This window comes from Porites lutea, chromosome 3 (genome assembly GCF_958299795.1).
Source record: "Porites lutea chromosome 3, jaPorLute2.1, whole genome shotgun sequence".
In the NCBI taxonomy this organism is placed as follows: domain Eukaryota; kingdom Metazoa; phylum Cnidaria; class Anthozoa; order Scleractinia; family Poritidae; genus Porites; species Porites lutea.
The window spans coordinates 13,455,449-13,476,277 of record NC_133203.1 but is presented as its reverse complement, the minus strand read 5'-3'; the positions used below and the strand labels follow the sequence as shown (position 1 = coordinate 13,476,277).

General features: G+C 38.4%; 1 long non-coding RNA gene across 1 annotated transcript; it reads left to right on the top strand.

Moving 5' to 3' along the window:
• The first annotated feature begins 5,912 nt into the window (after positions 1 to 5,912).
• LOC140930553 (uncharacterized) lies at positions 5,913 to 20,113 on the top strand. Its single transcript, XR_012164868.1, has 3 exons — positions 5,913 to 6,007; positions 6,297 to 6,419; positions 20,021 to 20,113. It is a non-coding gene; the product is annotated as an uncharacterized lncRNA (long non-coding RNA).
• Positions 20,114 to 20,829: the final 716 nt, after the last annotated feature.

Below are 20,829 nucleotides of genomic sequence, written 5' to 3'. Positions count from 1 at the left end.
TTTCTTTCTATATATATATGCCATTGCCACAGCAACCAAACATTTATCAAATCTTTTTTAATCATAATACTCGTTTACACCCAATACAGATATCAATGAATGTGAAAATAAGAACGGTAGCTGTCAACACGAATGCGTGAATATCCCAGGAAGCTATTACTGTAAATGCAAAACAGGATTCAAAATTCCATGGTACGACAGAAGTAGAAGGAGCTGCATTGGTAAGCAAGGAAATGAAACAATTTACTTTCCATAAACATACTCACGTATAACGAGCCTGAGCTGTTTTGAAAACTGCGTTATCTCTAACGAAACAAATGTCGACACAGTATTATAATTATCATGTTTATTATTATTATTATTATTATTGTTGATTTTTTTCAAAAATAACTAAGATTAAATAGAATAAAATTAAATATTATAACTTAGCTGTAGATAAGAATGATGAAAGTACCGAAACGCCAGGTAGTCATCATACTTCATATACTTTCTTAAAAACTGTCAAGATGGTGAATGTTTTCCTTTTAGTATAAGTTTGTAAAATCAATAGTTTGATATTTGGAGACATTTGTCCGTGGCTGGCAAGTTATATTATCTCCTTGCTTAAGCTCTCACTCCGTTGATATCTAGGCAAAGAATGTAAAATACCATTGAAGCGTTTTGTTGCTCTGAGAGTCATGACGTTAAGACCCCAAGACAGTCATTCAAACTGTCAAGTTGTATTTTTGCAATAAGTTTTAGGAGTCCCAGGGCTTCATTTTACAGAGTTAAGTGGTGGTAGAGGTGTTTGCGGTGATAGTAGCGGAAGAAGCAGTAAAATACCAGATATTTTATAGCGGAGCACCATGGGTAACAAAATTTGGTAAACTATCCATCCGAGAAAATTTGGTTATGACGTAGCGTAAGCCCACCCGTACACACACGTCACATGATCAGATGTCAAATGTCACAATTGATCTTGCACAACGTGACTCTAGCATATTAGTTATGTTACCCATCCGTATGAGTATGATTAGATTGACAGCCGTCAAAATCAAACATCCACTGGCAATTATCACATGACCATCTCGCGGGCTCAGATAAAAGAACAATCGTTTTGCTCCCACATATAAGCTGATGTAACATGTCACGACTACCAATTCAACATAAAAACGAGACTACGCCAGGCAGGGCTGTCATTCGGCTGCCAGTAGTTTAAAGTTATATGAGCGAACAGAATTAAAGTCAATTGACAGCTGTCAAAATGGGACATGTGCAGACCACTATCAGAAAACTAATAACGTGGGCTCAGGTCCGCTCAGGTACACGATCTGGCATTTCGCCTCCACCACAAGCCGGACTGAAATGTCTTACTCACACTCGTAGTCGACAGTCCGTTGATTCGAATATTCGCCATTCTAATGAAAGTTAATTGACAGCTGTCAAGCTAGAGCATCCGCTGACCATCATCATCTGTCTGTATCTCGGGCTCATTTTTCTATCCATTGAGGTCACGTATTTTTTTTAAGTTTTCCGCTGACATTTTATTTGATAACTCGCTCAATTCTGTATTTTGAGCGGAGCCCCATAGCTTAGGACCGTACACCGACCGACCGTTTCGTCCGTCTGCACCACAGGTATACCAATGTTTAATTTCACACTTTCTAGCTAGTTTGGGAGCCTGCAACGTAATATTGTACATCCATGTTTTGATCAATTGAAAGCTGTCAAAACAATGTATCCGCTGACCAGTATCGCCTGACCGTATCGCGGGCTCAGGTATCGACCCACTGAGTTCGAGTGTTTTTTTGAAGTTACCCGCTGACTAGTTGCTACTTTTCAAATGGTCGCAGGTTCGAGTTCAATTTTTTGAATTCAAATAAAATAAGTCGTGTTCATGAGCCGCACTTTTAAAATTTTGATTTCAAACTGACCTCGGACGCGAAAATTCAACCGGCTTTTACATCCTTTTACATGGTTTTGACTTTCCCCACCATAGTCACGCGTTGGTCACGCTCTACGTTCAATTTTTATGCTCTGATTGGTCAAAATTTGACACGCGAGTTCATGCGGAAAATTTATGCAGCATCTGGAAACTTGTTTACTGATAGTTGAAGCTGACGGAGTTCTGTGTCATCTTGTAATGTTTTGAACTGTCTTTTTTCTAATGGACGTACGAAATGAAATACAGCTGCTATCAAGATTCTTCTGTAATTCATGGCTGGTTTGTTTAATGCGCTTTTGGTTGAGAAATGCACCGCTTTTCAAAGTCATTGGAAATCCGATTTCGGATGGCATCGTTTTCAAAAATGAGCTTACTCACTTGCCCTTGTTCGAGGCGTAAGAGGGTTGAAGAACCTCAAGCGATTCTGGCCTCACTTGATGGCCTTCAGGAGCAGCATCTCCACTGGTAAGCCTGAGCAATTATTGTCTTTGATTTGTTTTTTTTTTCTGGTTTCCTAAAGTCGGGCGTAGTTTATGCGGCTAGTTTATACAGGGGACAATGATCTGGCCTACAATACCATCAGGTTTAAAAAGTTTTTTGACATTTTTTGACCACAAATACAAAGAAAACGATCCGAGAAATACTTAGTTATGAATTTGGCTGTAAAAAGAAAGCTCTGAGCGATTTTCTTGCCTCGAGTTCATCTAGAAAAATAGCAAACACCCGGGAAGCCGGCTTAAGGACGGTGCCCACTAATGGGAAGTATTTTCCCAGATAACGACTATGTGAGACAAGTAGATCATATCAGGGGCTATTGAAATCCAAAAGAAAACTGGGGGTAACCACGCAATTTTCAAAGATAACTGCACTTCAATATGGAGAAAAACGCTGTATAGGCGTTTTTTTAGAAAAATGATTAAAGGTTATTTTTTCCCAAAATTTCAGGGTGTACACGTGAACTGGCACAAATGCAATGATAATTGTACCAAGGTTTCAAAATAGGCAACAAATGATAACATAACAACTGCTCTTTATACGTCTTTATTTGAAATATCAGCACAACTGGGAAGTTATCAGCGGTTACCCCTCTCCACGCGTTTGCCTCAAAAATAGTGTAAACGACATTTTCCCCGAACCAAAAATTAATCGTTTGCTGAATAGGCTTATTACTTTCATTTGGCAAGATAAAAAGTAGGGGTTACCCCGCGTTTTTAGAAGTTAAATTGGTTGGTTTCGACCTTAACTTAATCGCTTTAGGGGTTATTTACAATTTTCCCCATCCCCTTCCTGGTCAGTTTCTCTGTTGCTTCAAGCAACGCGGAGTACTCTGGGATATCCACAATGGCTAACAGTCAGAGAAAACAACAACACCCGGAGGAGAGCAAAAACAGAAAGTGAAGCAGGACATTTCATGGACTCTAAGGAAAACAAATTATACTATTTCATTCAACTGGAGCTTCTCCGCCTCAAACATTGAACAAAAATGTTTGGAGAAGAGCAATCTCCAAAGTATTAGAGATTACTTGCAGCGCACATAGAGTAGTATGGCGAGCTCAAGATCCACGGCTGGTGCTGTAAACAAACTACTGTACTGTAGTGGAAAATAGTCGACAGGGACTCTAAGACAGGTACTCCTTCAATCGTTTGCTTACCTGTACATGTCCTCAAGATTTTTTGAACTGTAGATGTAATTTGGATTGTAAACCTTCTATCGTTTTTTTATCATTTTACCGGGTACCTCGATCGAATATGTGTATTAAACTTGCATACATTTAATGAGCTTGTATCTGTGCTTTGCGCTATCTCTTTCGGGCTTTGCCACAAGCCTCATATGACATAAATGATTTTTCATAGACTCAAGTTCCATACATGAGCTCTCTTTTAAAAAGCTGAATAGTGTGAAAGTAGTTGTACCGAATGCGTTTATGTACCCTCATATATGCACTGGGCTATAATAATTTTATATATTTCGTTTTGATTTTTTTTACTGTAGCATTCTGTGTCATAATCATTCACTATGTTTCGTTTCTAAGTGTTAATTTTAGACTTAACAGTGTCTGTTAAACCTGAGAAAGTCTTAGAATGGAAATACTTTATTTTACCTTCCATCTTTAGTTTGTAAACAGCCAAATGGCAGCTATGTCTAAATGTCCAGATTATGTGTGGCGTGAAATTAAACCTTAAGAAATACTATCTACACGACAAGCTGCCAATGAGTCAATAATTTCAATGCTTAGTAATACCCAAGCTCTAGGCGTAACATCTTAGAACTGACTTTTGCTTGACTATAAAATGTTCGGTCAGATCGATCATACGTAGAAATAGCAACATGCGCATACTTCCTCGGTTTTCAAAGAATTGACAAGGTAAATAGAAATTATTTTTCATCTGCTGAAAAACGACGCATCTTTTCCACAAGAGATAACTAGAACCTCCCAGACTTACCGGAGACAAAACCAGCCCCCGTGTCCTGCGTGTTGCGCATTTCTTTCGCGTCGCGCGCAACTACCTTGGTATGCGCAGAAAATGTGCGCAGTAACAATAGTGGGCACCGTCCTTAAAATATAAATAAGCTTACAGGACTTATAGTTTTCAGAGACACTTTACTCTCAATACTTGTCTTCGTGAATGAAAATTGTTGTCTCTGTACATGTTTCACCGAATTATATTTATATAATTGATCGTTAGTAGTCAGTCCCTCTCGTCTCGCAATTTTTATCTCTATCTCTTCGCTGGTTGTTTTCAGTCGTACATAAACACCTCGCATGCGGGAGTACTCAAAGCTACTCAAAATGACGCGCGTAAATATCGGTCACTTTTAAAGAGTACACATAACAAAACCATATAAAACAGTTTTATAAATAAAGGGAGATAAAACCTAAACGTAACAAATTCTCTGTCATGTTGAAGCTTAAATGGTAACTCGAACTGCAAATTAGTTGGTGCTTGTCATTAGTGAGAACTCGTCCGGCTTGCCGAAAAGGTGATTTTGGGGGAATTTTTTTATCGTTTTCACTAAAAATCCATAATTATTACCCTGCATATCACATAGGACCAGATTTTTCTAACTGAAAGTCCCGGCATTATGGAATTCTCTTCATCAAAACGGTTTTTAATGTGGTCAATGCCATACTTTGTTGTGCAAGGAAAGCGCTTGCTTCGATCGACTTGGATATTGAATGACTGCAATTTGTCTAGTAAAATTGTGAAAAACTGCAGAATTATAAATGTAAATAGGGCTAAAATAAACAAATTCTGTCCGAGGTCTGTATGATAAAAATCAGCTCCTCACAGTACTGTTTACCTCAGGCGTGATGAAACAAGTATATTTAAAAGGCTGGTTTACACGCCACCAGATTTGTCGCCAAGATTTACTTGTAAAGTAAACTTGTCGAACACAAAAAGTCCAGCCTGATTTTTTATTTTGGCCTCCCTTTTAGACAGAGGAATGCAACGTGTAAATTGGCTGCCACCGAGGACTATCGTGTGTTTCATAAAATTATATTTCGGGGCTGTCCAATCACCCATAGTCTCTCCAAAGGAGTGGTTGGAGACTATGAATTTTCCTTACAAAATTAAGGTGGTGGGCGACTAGCTTATTTTGTTTTGGGGAGAATTTGTTTTCTAGGCCTAATCTGCTGTGATCGAACATGATTGCTATTTTTGGGTGTACATATCGATGTAAAATTTGTTTCACTCTTGGACTGTAAAATTATTTTTCTCTAAGATCACTTAGCCTTTGCCTCAAAGTCACATGAATGTGCCCTAAAGTTAACCGATTTGTGGATTACAGGTTTAGTGTTTGATTTAAATTATGAATTTATTAACGGGAGCTTCGCTTTTAGCCCTGGCTAAATCTATATATTATATTATATAAATGTGCATTCCAGTACTAAAGCCAAAGTAGACATTGTCAAATATTTTTTTAACCATAATCATCTTTTGTACCAAATACAGATATCAATGAATGTGAAGATAACAAAGGTGACTGTCATCACGAATGCGTAAACACCCCAGGGAGCTTTTCTTGTAAATGCAAAACAGGATTCGTGCCAGCAGCGTTCTACAGAAAATTCTGCGTTGGTAAGCAACGGAAAAGTTTGGATTCTTAAAGATACGTCTCCTTATTAATGTTGGATACTTAAAGGATGACAAGTACATTAACAACACTTACTGATTGTTGCATGACCATCGTGCATTAAAAGAAATAAAATGGTGTTTCGTACTTTTTTTGTTGTCGTTGTTGTTGTTGTTGTTGTTGTGTTTTGATTGCTTTCTTTTTTTTTTTTTTTCTTCTTCTCTTCTCTTATTTGGTGTTTAACACTCATTTCCTCAAGTTATTGACTGTTTCTATTATATATTCTCTATGCAGACGTAAATGAATGTAAACAACACAATAAAGGTGGATGTAGCCACGACTGTGAAAATACCTATGGAAGCTATCGTTGCAAATGCCGAACAGGTTTTCAGTTGTACAATAGGACGACCTGCGAGGGTAACATCTTTTGCAACTGTGATAAAATAGCAAATGTTAATTGATATTGAAATAATCTTAGAGCAACTTAAATATGTAGTAATCTTCAAGATAGTGGTAGTGGAAGTATTAACTTGACACCAGGCTCAACTTTCATAATTAGTAGCCCTCATAGATTCTCACTGAAATTGATCACTACTATATCTTACTAATCCTCGACATTTTCTTTGATAGGACTGATTATCGTTTGCATATCATAATTCTTCATATAAAACGAAAGCCGAATTCAATTATTTATGGTGTTTTATTCATTCAATCTATTAAACTAATAATGTAAGTGTACAAGCCCAAGACATGCTTACATAGAATGACCTCGTAAAATTCCCCATCTTCAAAATATTTGCTTGACTCCTCATATTGCAGTAGGCTCATCCTTCCAGTAGAAATTTTTGTGCTTTTTTGCTTTAGTTGTGAGGCAGTATTTCCGACTATTTTGTTGAAGCTTATCGTGTGAATTCTCCCACCATTTTCCCAATTCTGCACTCTAAAACAACCGAGGCACAGCGCCTCTACTTTGTGTGACATCTGGACGTTCCCTCTTCAGTCTACTAGTCTACTGTTGACGTTTATTGTATAAGATGCAAGCAAACATCTTTCAAACTTAGCACAACGCTAGCTGGCTAGTCGTGCGGTGTAAACCAATCAGAAAGGGAGAAAATTTTGGATATATGTCTGTCTGATTTTTTGTTAAAATGTGGCCAATGGTTTTTCGCCTGGCGCCGGCCACAGCCCGGCTCTAGGCCAGTCCGGTGCCCAAAAATGTTGGGGGCTTGCCGTCTTGGTCGGTACAGCTGGATAGCCCAGGGACTGCCCTAACAGTGGGTGGGTGGATCAGGCCCTGGGGTCAAAATTAGTGGGGTAGGGAGGGGGCTGCATTGACACAAACCCCTTCGGTAAGCAACGTAACAGTGTTCAGTACAGGCTTTGACTGGCGAGTACCTTGGTCTTAATTTGCCCTAGCCAGCTGAATCAGGCCTCTGCTGAGAATGATTATCATGATAATTGCAGAGTTCAGTGGGAGGTGCAAACAGTCACTCATTGTCCTAGGTGGGGAAGGTCAAAGTCCTGGTACCAAGGACGCACTTAGCATAGGACCCTTAGACACTCACTGAAGCCATGTTTTCATAAATCCAGTCGCAGTCAGATATAATAAAGTAGTATTATATAAGTTCTAGGTTCTTATTCTTGCTTCTATACAAGGAAAGAACAAGCCTTGCTTATTGCAGAGCAGTGCATCATACCGTGCCAATTTTATTTTTCACACAGATGTAAATGAATGCCACCAGAATTTTAAAGGCAGCTGCAGCCATTTGTGTGTCAATAGTCCAGGAAGTTACTACTGTAAGTGTCCAAATGGATTCCAAATGTCTCAAGACTACAAGACTTGTAAATGTCCAAAAGGTTTCCAGGAGTCCAATCACAGGACAATGTGCTCGGGTAAGTAGCATTTTATTTTCCCCTGAAATTTGTTAAATCAATTTCTCAAATTCTGGTTATAAAACTAATACCATGGTAAACACAAAAAGTGGCATTTTACCAGAATTTAGAATAAAAAGTGTATTTTTTCAATTTAAGCAAATGAAAATCTGTTCATTGTTTCGTTACCTTTTTTTTCAGTTCTAAAATAATGCGTGCAATTTTTTTCAAGTCGTCGAAATTCATTGCTTGTAGGATAATCCTGGCGTTCTGCTATGCAGCAACTGTTAAAATTGGCATTGACAAGTCATACTACGTTTAGTAATACATAATAAATTTGTATTCATTTGGCCTCTCACAGATGTTGATGAATGTAATGAGAAATTTAAAGGCAGCTGCAGCCATTTATGTGTCAATAGTCCAGGAAGTTTCTACTGCAAGTGTCCAAATGGATTCCAAATGTCACAAAACAACAAGACTTGTAGATGTCCAAAAGGTTTCCAGGAGTCGGTCAATAGGACAATGTGCTTGGGTAAGTTCCAACACAAAGACAGTGGCAGGTAAAAAAGAGGACAACAGCATTAAATGTTCATCCAGCTCTTTAGCTGAACTGATATCGATGTCTTTGTCTTCCTGGTCATGATAGTAGGTACTTAGCACTTTGACCGCGGGGAAGCCACTAAAAACATCACTGGATAACTCTCTCCTCGTGTTTCAAAATATTTGCGAGACGGTAGTAACTCTTGAAACTCCGTGCATTTTATCGCGTTGCCGTTCACGTTCCGAATAAAGCGTAAAAACCATTTCTTGTCAAGTGAAGGCAGAGAATGTTTAAAGAAAATCGTGATAGATGAGCAGATATTTAGCAATTATGGAATAAGGCTGAGTAGTATGTGAAGAATTCGCTGCTCGAGGAGGGTGTTATCCACCTAAGACGATAAAATCGATAATGCGTGTTTATCGTTAAGTTTAGGAGATTAAGGTCTGCTCAGGTCTGCAAATATACTTCAAAAAGCAGATGTTGTCCGTCGAGCTCTCTTCTTGCTGTTCTTGTATGTTTTTGGACAATATTTCGCCGTGAAACGAATAAAATGTTCCGCGACAGTTCCGCCATTTTGTTCTAACTAACAAAACAACTCAACCTCGTCCCCAGGTTTTCTCGGTCAAAGGTTCAATAACCTGCAACAAGGCTGCACTTTTGACGTGATTTTGACGTCATCGGTTCAATATGACAAATTTTTTTCCAAATTTGGTAAATAGCAGCTAGTTATGGTGAATTATGCGTGTGGATTTAACCAATCAGAAACGAGGAAAAATTTGAATGAATAATAATTTGTTTTATTCCCTAAACCTTTCGTTGCTGTCATCGACTTGTAAGAGGCAGAGGTGGTAGTGGAAGTAGAAGTGTTGGTGGTAGAGGTTGTGGTAACAGTATTGCTTAGTAGTAATGGTTGTGGGAGTTGTAGTGGTGGTAGTGGTAGTTTGAGTGGGAGTGGTGATGGTGGGTGTGGTGCTGTTAATAGTAGTGGTACAGTGGAGCCCAACTCTACAGATACCCGCTTAATACGGACGCCCACATATCGCGGACAGTTTCGTTTGTCCACTCGACAAGCTCATTTATTTTCCCCAAAAAATAACCCTGTTAATACGGACACCACTTAATACGGACGACAGACACTTTTTGGTGTCCCGACTAACAAACTCGCATATATCGTTATGCCCGCTTTACGGACACTTTTCGTATCTGCGTACTGTCTAGGACTGAATATCTTGTCGTGTCTTTTAAGTTGAAGAACATTGACTTATAAGGAAAGTGCAGTCCGTTACCATATGATAAAAGATCGTAGAGGTTGATGCAGCACAGTTTTTCGCCTTGCCGTTCACGTTCTCAGTAAAAACGTAAATTTCAATATTTTCATGTCTAAGTTGTGCAGTCAAAGGCAAAGAAACTTAAGCGAAAAGCGTGGCAGATAAACAGAGTTGTTAGTTTTGCTTCCCAAACCTGTTTCTTTTTCTGATTTCTTTTCGTGTCATTGCCGTGATAGTTTCGTCAAGTTTCTTATGGAGTAGTTGGTATTTGCAGCAATAACAATAATGTTAATATTATTGTTGTTGTTGATTTTTTTCAAAACTAACTAAAATGAAATAGAATAAAATTAGAAATAACAACTTCGCTGTACATAAAAATGATGAAAGTACCGAAACGCCAGGTAGTCATCATACTTCACATGCTTTCTTAAAAACTGTCAAGATCATGAATGTTTTCCTTTTAGTATAATTTTGTAAAATTAACAGTTTGATATATCGAGACATTTTTCCGTGGTTGGCGGGTTATATTATCTCTTTACTCAAGCTCTCACTCCGTTGATATGTTCCCTATGTACTGTGATCCAGGCAAAGAAAGTAAAAAACTATTCAAGCGTTTTGTTACTTTGAGTGTTACGGCGTTAAGACCCCAATACGTTCATTCAAACTGTCAGGTTCAATTATGCCAGTAAGTATTAGGAGTCCTTCATTTTGCAGAGTTTGGTGGTGGTAGAGTTGGTTGTGGTGGTAGTAGCAGGAGTAATAGTAGCAGTAGCTACAGTAAAATACAAGACATTTTATTGCCAAAGAGTAGCCTCGCGAAGACTCGAGGCTGCGAGGTGGCAGCCTAATGGAGCCGTGTGCGATAGTTCCAGGGGCAGAAAAAGTCTCGAATCGATGTAACATATAGTAATGTAAGGCACTATTTATGGCGTAATGCAGAACAGAAAATGCATTGTTTTCGAGCGACCACGTGATACAGAACAGAGAATCCACAAGCCCAATGCATGCTTGTGAGTCCCGTGTTTATCCCGCTTTATTTGCGTTTGCATTTGCATCATAACCGCCGCTTGGTTGGCTCAACTGGGAGAGCGCAGGTCTGCTGAGCGGGAGGTCACGGGTTCGAATCCCGGCCGGACCAACACTCAGGGTCCAATTAACTGAGAGGAAAGTGCTGCCTTTGTAATTACATCTGCAAACGGTTAGACTTTCTAACCGGACGAAAAACCGTAGATCCCGTCTCACAGCACTTACACTTATGTGGCTCTTGTGGGAAGAACCCACACTACTGCTCGAAAAGAGTAGCGGACGTACACCCCGGTGTTGTGGTCAACCTTCACTCATCACATCATTCACATCATGGGTTGGGAGGGTACAGTAAGCTCACAAATGGACTGAGAGCGGCTGCCAGTGGCGCCTTTGTATGCTGACGTCCGAGCTTACTGTTCACGTGTTAAAATGAATTATTAGAGGGCACGTCTGTTGTCCGGTCATCTACGACTCTTGATTCATTCATCATACGCGTATGGCTGCGTATTTGCCCGCTGGAATCTTTTATTGCATGCTGCTAAGAAAAATAATAACGCCGCGAATTTTTTTGTGCCTTTGAAGCGAAATAATTCCGAAGGCTTTATTGGCACACCATAAACGACGTCTTTGCCACGCTGGTGAGCCCCAATAAGGGCGAAACAGCTGTCCATGGCTGCCACTGCCCACGTGATATGGCTGTGCTCATGCGTGAGGTACTGGCCAGGCTGTCAGGTGGGTTGGTGAATGTGTGCCCCTTGCTATAAGTTTGCACTATTTTCAAGGTAATTTTCGCTTATGCAATCACAGGTTGTCCAAGCTCGAAATATGAGCAACGGCGAGCATCGACAATGTTGAATAACATTCGATATATAAGGATTTGTATGGGGGAAAATCTATCGTTTCTGTAGCCTACGAAAATGAAAGGATTTCAATAAAAAGCAGCTTACTTTACATACAATGTGTGTTACGTCTCTCCCGTGTGGTCCATGGGCCGATTTAGGGCCGTTAAATGCGTTGTACTGTAAACGGTTTTCTCTCTATATATAAGGTTTAATCTATTATAGAGAGAGCAAACCGGTAACAATAACACCCATTAAATGGCTTTATTTCGGCCCGGAAACCACACAGGAAAAAAGAAACACACAACTTAAGCAAGGTTAGCCGATTTTTGTTTAAATCCTTTTACATTTGTAGGCTATAGAAACAATTGTTTTCCTCCCAAACAAATCCTTAAGCGGAGCTCCACGCGCGCGCGAGGGTAGCCTCATAGCTAAGAACATCTATCCATCCTAGAAAATTTGGTAATCACGTGACCGTACACCAACCACCCTCCGACCGTCTTTCCGTACCACAAGGGAACCAATGTTTATCTCACACTTTCTAGCTGGTTTGGGAGCCCAGGTGCAACCTGATATTGCACATCCATGTTGTGATCAATATCCACTGACCAGTGCCACCTGACCTTATCGCGGGCTCAGGTATCGACCCATCGAGGTCGAGTGTGTTTTTTTGAGATTATCCGCTGACAAGCTTCTAGTTTTCAAATGATCGCAGGCAGGCTTAACTTCAATCCTTTTAATGCATAGGAAATAAGTTGTGCTTATGAGCTGTACTAATAAGATTTTGATTCCAATCTGACCTCGGACGTGAAAATTCAGCCAGTTTTTACAGGTAGGGAAGGCAGTTAATTTTGACTCACCATGGTCACGTGTTGGTCACGCTCTACTTCCACTGTTTATGCTCTGGTTGGTCAAAAGTTGACAGGTGAGTTCATGCAGAAATTTTATGCAGCATCTAGAAACTTGTTTCCTGATAGCTGAAGTTGACCGAGTTTTGTGTCATCTTGTGATGTTTTTAACTGTCTTTTTCCACTGGATCTACAAAATGAAATACAGCTTCTTTCAAGATTCTTCTGTTATTCATGTCTGGTTATTTATTGGGTTTTTGGTTGAGAAATGCGCCGTTTGTCAAAGTCATTGGAAATCAGATTTCGGATGGCCAAAAATTGAAAGTATAATAAAGCACCATTTTGTCCAATCAAACAAGGATAAATAGAATTATTGCAACTTCCCACTCAAAGATGGGCGTCTTACTTGAGTCAATGAAGGTTACTTTCTCATCGAATAAAGCTGTCACATATATCCTTGTGTTCGAAACTTAACGACAAATTGAAGTGTAAGGAAATTATATTTCTGAAAATAATATTCTTGTTTATCTCCTGGTGACTGTTGCAACATTTGAAATATCATTGACACAAGCACTACTTTGTCCACTCAAAGATGGATAAATAGAATTGCGACTTCCCACTCAAAGATGGGCGTCTTACTTGAGTCAATGAAGGTTGCTTTGTCATCGAATAAAGCTGTCACATATATCCTTGTGTTCGAAGCTTAACGACAAATTGAAGTGTAAGGAAATTATATTCCTGAAAAGTCTACTTGTTTATCTCCTGGTGACTTTTGCAACATTTGAAATATCATTGACACAAGCAGTACTTTGTCCACTCAAAGATGGATAAATAGAATTGCGACTTCCCACTCAAAGATGGGCGTCTTACTTGAGTCAATGAAGGTTGCTTTGTCATCGAATAAAGCTGTCACATATATCCTTGTGTTCGAAGCTAAATGACAAATTGAAGTGTAAGGAAATTATATTCCTAAAAAATCTTCTTGTTTATCTCCTGGGGACTTTTGCAACATTTGAAATATCATTGATGCAAGCACTACTTTGTCCACTCAAAGATGGATAAATAGAATTGCGACTTCCCACTCAAAGATGGGCGTCTTACTTGAGTCAATGAAGGTTGCTTTGTCATCGAATAAAGCTGTCACATATATCCTTGTGTTCGAAGCTAAATGACAAATTGAAGTGTAAGGAAATTATATTCCTAAAAAATCTTCTTGTTTATCTCCTGGGGACTTTTGCAACATTTGAAATATCATTGACACAAGCACTACCTTGTCCACTCAAAGATGGATAAATAGAATTGCGACTTCCCACTCAAAGATGGGCGTCTTACTTGAGTCAATGAAGGTTGCTTTGTCATCGAATAAAGCTTTTACATATATCCTTGTGTTCGAAGCTTAACAACAAATTGAAGTGTAAGGAAATTATATTTCTGAAAATAATATTCTTGTTTATCTCCTGGTGACTGTTGCAACATTTGAAATATCATTGATGCAAGCACTACTTTGTCCACTCAAAGATGGATAAATAGAATTGCGACTTCCCACTCAAAGATGGGCGTCTTACTTGAGTCAATGAAGGTTGCTTTGTCATCGAATAAAGCTGTCACATATATCCTTGTGTTCGAAGCTAAACGACAAATTGAAGTGTAAGGAAATTATACTCCTGAATAATCTTCTTGTTTATCTCCTGGGGACTTTTGCAACATTTGAAATATCATTGACACAAGCACTACTTTGTCCACTCAAAGATGGATAAATAGAATTGCGACTTCCCACTCAAAGATGGGCGTCTTACTTGAGTCAATGAAGGTTGCTTTGTCATCGAATAAAGCTGTCACATATATCCTGGTGTTCGAAGCTTAACAACAAATTGAAGTGTAAGGAAGTAATATTTCTGAAAATAATATTCTTGTTTATCTCCTGGTGACTGTTGCAACATTTGAAATATCATTGATGCAAGCACTACTTTGTCCACTCAAAGATGGATAAATAGAATTGCGACTTCCCACTCAAAGATGGGCGTCTTACTTGAGTCAATGAAGGTTGCTTTGTCATCGAATAAAGCTGTCACATATATCCTTGTGTTCGAAGCTAAACGACAAATTGAAGTGTAAGGAAATTATACTCCTGAATAATATTCTTGTTTATCTCCTGGGGACTTTTGCAACATTTGAAATATCATTGACACAAGCACTACTTTGTCCACTCAAAGATGGATAAATAGAATTGCGACTTCCCACTCAAAGATGGGCGTCTTACTTGAGTCAATGAAGGTTGCTTTGTCATCGAATAAAGCGGTTACATATATCTCTATGTGTTTGAAGCTTAATGACAAATTGAAGTGTAAGGAAATTATACTCCTGAATAATATTCTTGTTTATCTCCTGAGGACTTTTGCAACATTTGAAATATCATTGACACAAGCACTACTTTGTCCACTCAAAGATGGATAAATAGAATTGCGACTTCCCACTCAAAGATGGGCATCTTACTTGAGTCAATGAAGGTTGCTTTGTCATCGAATAAAGCTGTCACATATATCCTTGTGTTTGAAGCTTAACGACAAATTGAAGTGTAAGGAAATAATATTTCTGAAAATAATATTCTTGTTTATCTCCTGGTGACTGTTGCAACATTTGAAATATCATTGACACAAGCACTACTTTGTCCACTCAAAGATGGATAAATAGAATTGCGACTTCCCTCTCAAAGACGGGCGTCTTACTTGAGTCAATGAAGGTTGCTTTGTCATCGAATAAAGCTGTTACATATATCCTTGTGTTCGAAGCTTAACGACAAATTGAAGTGTAAGGAAATTATATTTTAGACTTTTAGAACCTTTCCGCACCATCATATAAAACTTTTTATTGTGCACGTACACAAAGAGAAAAGGTTCCTTTTAACCCTACAAGTATCGTAACAAGCACTACATTTATTTCAATTTTGAACAATTCCCACTGGTCCCTGCAAATTGCATATGTCGTTTTGAATCTAGTAAGGAAATGGACATTGTATGCAAAAAATTAATATGAACATTAAATATTATTTTCGTACAGGTTTATCTTTGTGATAAATATCCACAGTCTCAGAAATTGGAGTGGAAATGTTTTGTACATTTCAGTGTCAAGGAATTTTTAAATAATAATTTTCTGTCATTGACATTTGATTCCGTACTCCGTTCCGTGATTCCGTTTCCTCATTCGAGATTCAATGTTTTACAGCTGCCATCTTCGCCATTAAAATGTGCATTAGTATACAGAAAAATTCTTTTTCGATGAGGCAGCAACTATGTCTTTATTGTCAAAGAAATCAGACAAACACGTGCTTTACAGGTATATGTTATTAAAGAAACTACAGGCAACGTACAAAGGTTACGAAGCAACTCGCTGTCGCATGAAACATGGATGTAAGCTCACATGTAAAACGAATTTTATGATCGACATCGATGAAATGCTCCCAAAGCTATTACATAAACTTAAATATGCTTCTATATATTTAAAAGAGATTCAGAATGTACTTACGAAACAACAAGGATCCACAGTTTAAAGTAGGCGTTCTTTCTTCTCAATGGTTGTTGAAACACTCAGTGTGCATTCGAGTCGCCAAGAGTGAACACTGAACTCCTTCATCACCGCTTCCATGGGATTTGGCGTTTCATTTAAATAGTTTTTCGAACTATTATTCCGCCCTGCAGTCTATCTCCGCCATCTATCACGCTCTCCTCGCTCAACTTCACAAAAAACGGCCCTGCATGTACAAACCACCAAAATGGAAGGCGAACCGACAGCGAAGAATGTTCAAAAGGGCGCGCGATTCAAAATTCAACGTGAAAACGAGGCACGCATGCTCTTAAGATTCACGCCTCCAGAGCGAGGCAAAACGCGTGCAAGCGTGTTAAAAAATCATTTATTTATTTTAAATTGTTTCAAATTACGCTTCAATGTTTGGAGCGCTAATAATTTTAATAACACGTCTTTGAATCTCTTAGAAAAGGAAGACAGAGGGAATCATCTATCACTTTTCCAGTATTTACGACGTGTAGTTTAGCGCAGGCGACTATCTTTGTTCTTTCGGATATTTTAGGTCAATGCAATGATTCCTCATCTTGCCTGAAGCGTAATCAGTACAGTTAAAACAAATTTTATGATATGAGAAACCAGGGATTGATCATACAAACCAGAAAATTGCAGTAAAAAACCGCTTGCGGAAACGCAATGGAAACTAGCTGACACGTTTAAGTCAACGGAAGCGCTGCGGAAACACGAAACAATACCTCCATTTTCATCTTACACGTTTCCCGTCGTAACCGTCCCCCGGAAACGCAACGGAAATTTGAACCATCAGGTTTCCGCAACATTTCCGAATTGCGGAAACACCTTATTTCACCCTGTGTGGCATCGTGTTCACCTCGCTCAGTGATGTGTAAGAGGGTTGAAAAGTTGGCCTTACTTGATGGCTTTCAGGAGCTGCAGCATCTCAACTGGTAAGCCTGAGTAATTATTTTATTTCATGTTTGTTGTTGTTTTGTTTTGTTTTCTTTTTCTGGTTTTATGAAGTCTAGCGTAGTTTATACGGCTATGCACGTTTGTAAGATTTGAGACAATGATCTGACCTAGTATCAGGTTTGAAAAGCTTTAATACAGGACCCAGTTGTTCAAAAGGTGGATAACGCTATCAATCGGATAAGTCACTATCCACTGGATAGCGCAATTGGTTTCCCTAACAGTTATCCGTGGGATAGTGATTTATCCGTTGGATAGCGCAACTTTTGAACTACTGGGGCCAGAACTTTAAAGAGCCTTCAGACATTTTTTGAACGCAAATAGAAAGAAAAGGTTCCAAACAATATCTAGTTATAATTTTAGCTGTAAAAAGAAAGTTTGAGCGATTTTCTTGCCTCGAGTTCATCTTGAAAAATAGCAAACACTGGAAAGCCGGCTTTATAACATAAATCTGCAAGATTGTTTATATGTTCAGACTCACATGACTCAGGATTTTCAGAGACACTTTAATCTCAATACTTGTCGTCGTGGATAAAAATTGTTGTCTCTGTAAATGTTTCACCGCATTTTATTTCTTTTATTGATTGTTTGTAGTGTCTCTTGCAATTTTTTAAAATCCCTTGGCGGGTTAATTTCAGTCGAACTTGAACACCAGGAGTACTCAAAATGCCGCGTGTATCAAACGCTTTTAAAGATTACAAATAATAAAATCATTAACTGAAGAATTAATATTATAAATTCTTTATTATGTTGTTCGCACGTACACTGCGTGACAGCTCGCACTGCAAATATGGCGCTTGTCAAAAGTAAGAACCGAATGGCTGTACAGGTGATCTTGGAAATAACGTTTTCGCTGAAAGCCCATTATTGCCCTTCATACCAGATAGGAGCAGATTGTTCTTACTGAACAGTCCCGACATTATGGAATTCTCTTCATGAAAACGTTTTATAATAAAGTCAATTCCGTAATTTGTTTTGCAAAGGAAACGCGTAATTCGATCGTCCTGATTATTGAATGAGTACTAAGAATTTTTTCTGCATAGTTGTGAAAATCCGCATTGTGTCCGAGGTAAATAAGCTTACTAAAAAAACACCGCGTCATAGTACTGTTCACCTCAGATGTGATGTATAAAAAGTATGGCTGGCGTACACGTCACCAGATCTTGTAAAGTAAACTTGTCGAACAAAAAATTCGGCTTGATTTTTTATTTTGGCCTCCCTTTTAGACAAAGAAATCCAACCTTTCAATTACAATGTGTAAATTGGCTAATCTACTGTGATCAAGAGCCATTATGGCTCTTGACTTATCGAAGATGATTGCTATCGTTTGGGTGTACATATACGGCTATTAAATCGATGTCAGATTTGTTTCACGCTTGGACAAGCTGTTTGCAAATTATTTTTCTTTAAAATCATTTAGCCTTTCCCTCAAAAGTCACATGAATGTGTTTGATTTAATTTATAAATTTATTAATGGGAGCTTCGCTTTTAGCCCTGGCTAAATCTATATATTATTTGGAACGTTGCGCAACAGTGCCGATTGTCATATTCGAGCTTGGGCCACCTGTGATGCAATCGAATTAAATTCAATCCCTTTTTCATAAATTGCTGTAATTGAACTGCGCACGCGTATAGGTAAAATCTTTGCTCGTTGGCACTTTGTGATAACTATAACTAGTTTATATATAAATATACATGTCAGTACTACAGCCAAAGTAAACAATGGTATCAAATCTTTTCTAACTATAATCATCGTTTGTACCCAACACAGATATCAATGAATGTGAAGATGATAAAGGTGGCTGTCATCACGAATGCGTAAACACCCAAAAATTGATCATTACTATCTTAATAATCCTCGACATTTGATAGGACTGAGTATCGTCTGCATATCATAATTCTTCATATAACACGAGAGCCGATTTCAATTTATTTAGTATTTTATTCATTCAGTCTATTAAACTAATGTAAGTGTACAAGCCCAAGACATACTTACATAGAATGTAAAATCCCCCATCTTCAAAATATTTGCCTGACTCTCGCAGTTTTCGTCATGTAAGGGCAGATAATCTTCATATTGCAGTAGGCTCATTCTTCCAGTAGAAATTTATATATATTTATTATATACACACTCAGTGATCTTGGTAATTCAAGCAATCTGACTGGTTATAGCTATCTCGGACTATGACGTTATATTCACCGCGCTAGGCGGTGAATATAAAGCAGAACAAAATCGCTGTCGTGAACTGGGTGTTTTGCCAAAGTTTCATAGGAAAGCGTTTTTGAAAATACACGAATATCCAAGTGCTGATGACTTTGAAGGCAAGAAAAGACTTCATGGTGTTTAAACAGCGTGATTTATTGTGAAGTGGTTTACTGTATCCGACTTTTTGTACGCTCGAAGCTATGTTTAGCACTTCAGAGGAAAACGAGGTCGCTTTGTCACTGTTTTGTGATTTCAGGATTTTCTCGCAAGAACAATTTTGCCTATAAATAGAAGTTAATTTATGGAGAAAAGAGGAAGGCAAATATTTTTGAAAATTGTACGTGCCAGCAACTTAACAAGGCAAAGAACTTTAAAGATAAACAACGCTCACCTTGATCGTAGCCGCTGTTAACAGCTTTTGCAAGAAGCGACAAAGAAAACTTTCTCATTCACGGTGAGTTGACAGAAACAAATAAACCGTTGATGCTAAAGCTTACAAAACTCCCCTACAAAAAGATTAAAACTATCATTTGCCATGTTTGAAGATACTGTAAAGATCTAACTTTTGCGCATCCACTGTTTACGGCTTCGTGTTCACGCATGAATTCACCCGTCAATCAAACTAATCGTTTTTTAATGGTTTTATGGTTTCCTTTCCGATTCTGTTGAGATCACTTCGCGTGAATATACTAAAACAATTATTCACGTCAGCCTCAGTTAATATTGTTGAATAATGCCCTTGTCTACGTCTCGGGGATTATTCAAAAATAATAACTTCGTATTCGGCGAATAATTGTTAAATATAGTAGTATATAAGTTCGAGATTCTTATTCTTCCTTCTCTACAACGAAAGAACAAGCCTTGCTTATTGCAGAGCAGTGTATCATACCCGTGCCAATTTGATTTCCCACACAGATGTAAATGAATGCCACCAGAAATTTAAAGGCGACTGCAGCCATGAATGTGTAAATACTCAAGGAAGCTACAATTGTAAGTGTCCAAATGGATTTCAAATGTCACAAGACAACAAGACTTGTAAATGTCCAAAAGGTTTCCAGGATTCGGCAAACAGGACAATGTGCTTGGGTAAGTAGCATTTTATTTTCCTCTGAAATTTGAGTTGTAAAATAATGCGTGCAATTTTTTTTTGAAGTCGTCGAAATTTATTACTTGTAGAATAACCCTGGCGTATTGCCATGCAGCAACCGTTAAGATTGGCATTAACAAGTCATATTACGTTTAGTAATACATAATAACTTTGTATTAATTTGGCCTCTCACAGATGTTGATGAATGTATTCAGAAATTTAAAGGCAATTGCAGCCATGCATGTGTCAATAACCCAGGAAGTTACTACTGCAAGTGTCCAAATGGATTCCAAATGTCTCAAGACAACAAGACTTGTAATTGTCCAAAAGGTTTTCAGGAGTCGGCCGACGGGACAATGTGCTTGGGTAAGTTTCAACACAAAGACAGTGGTAGAAAAGAGGACAACAGCATTAAATGTTCATCCAGCTCTTTAGCTGAACTGATATCGATGTTTTTGTCGTCCTGGTCGTGATAGTAGGATCCTAGCACTTTGACAGCGGGAACGCCACTAAAAAAATTACTGGAAAACTCTCTCCTCGTGTTTCAAAATATTTGCGATATGATATTAACTCGTAAGACTCAGGTGGTTTTAGTAAATTTTATCGCGTTGCCGTTCACGTTACCAATAGAACGTAC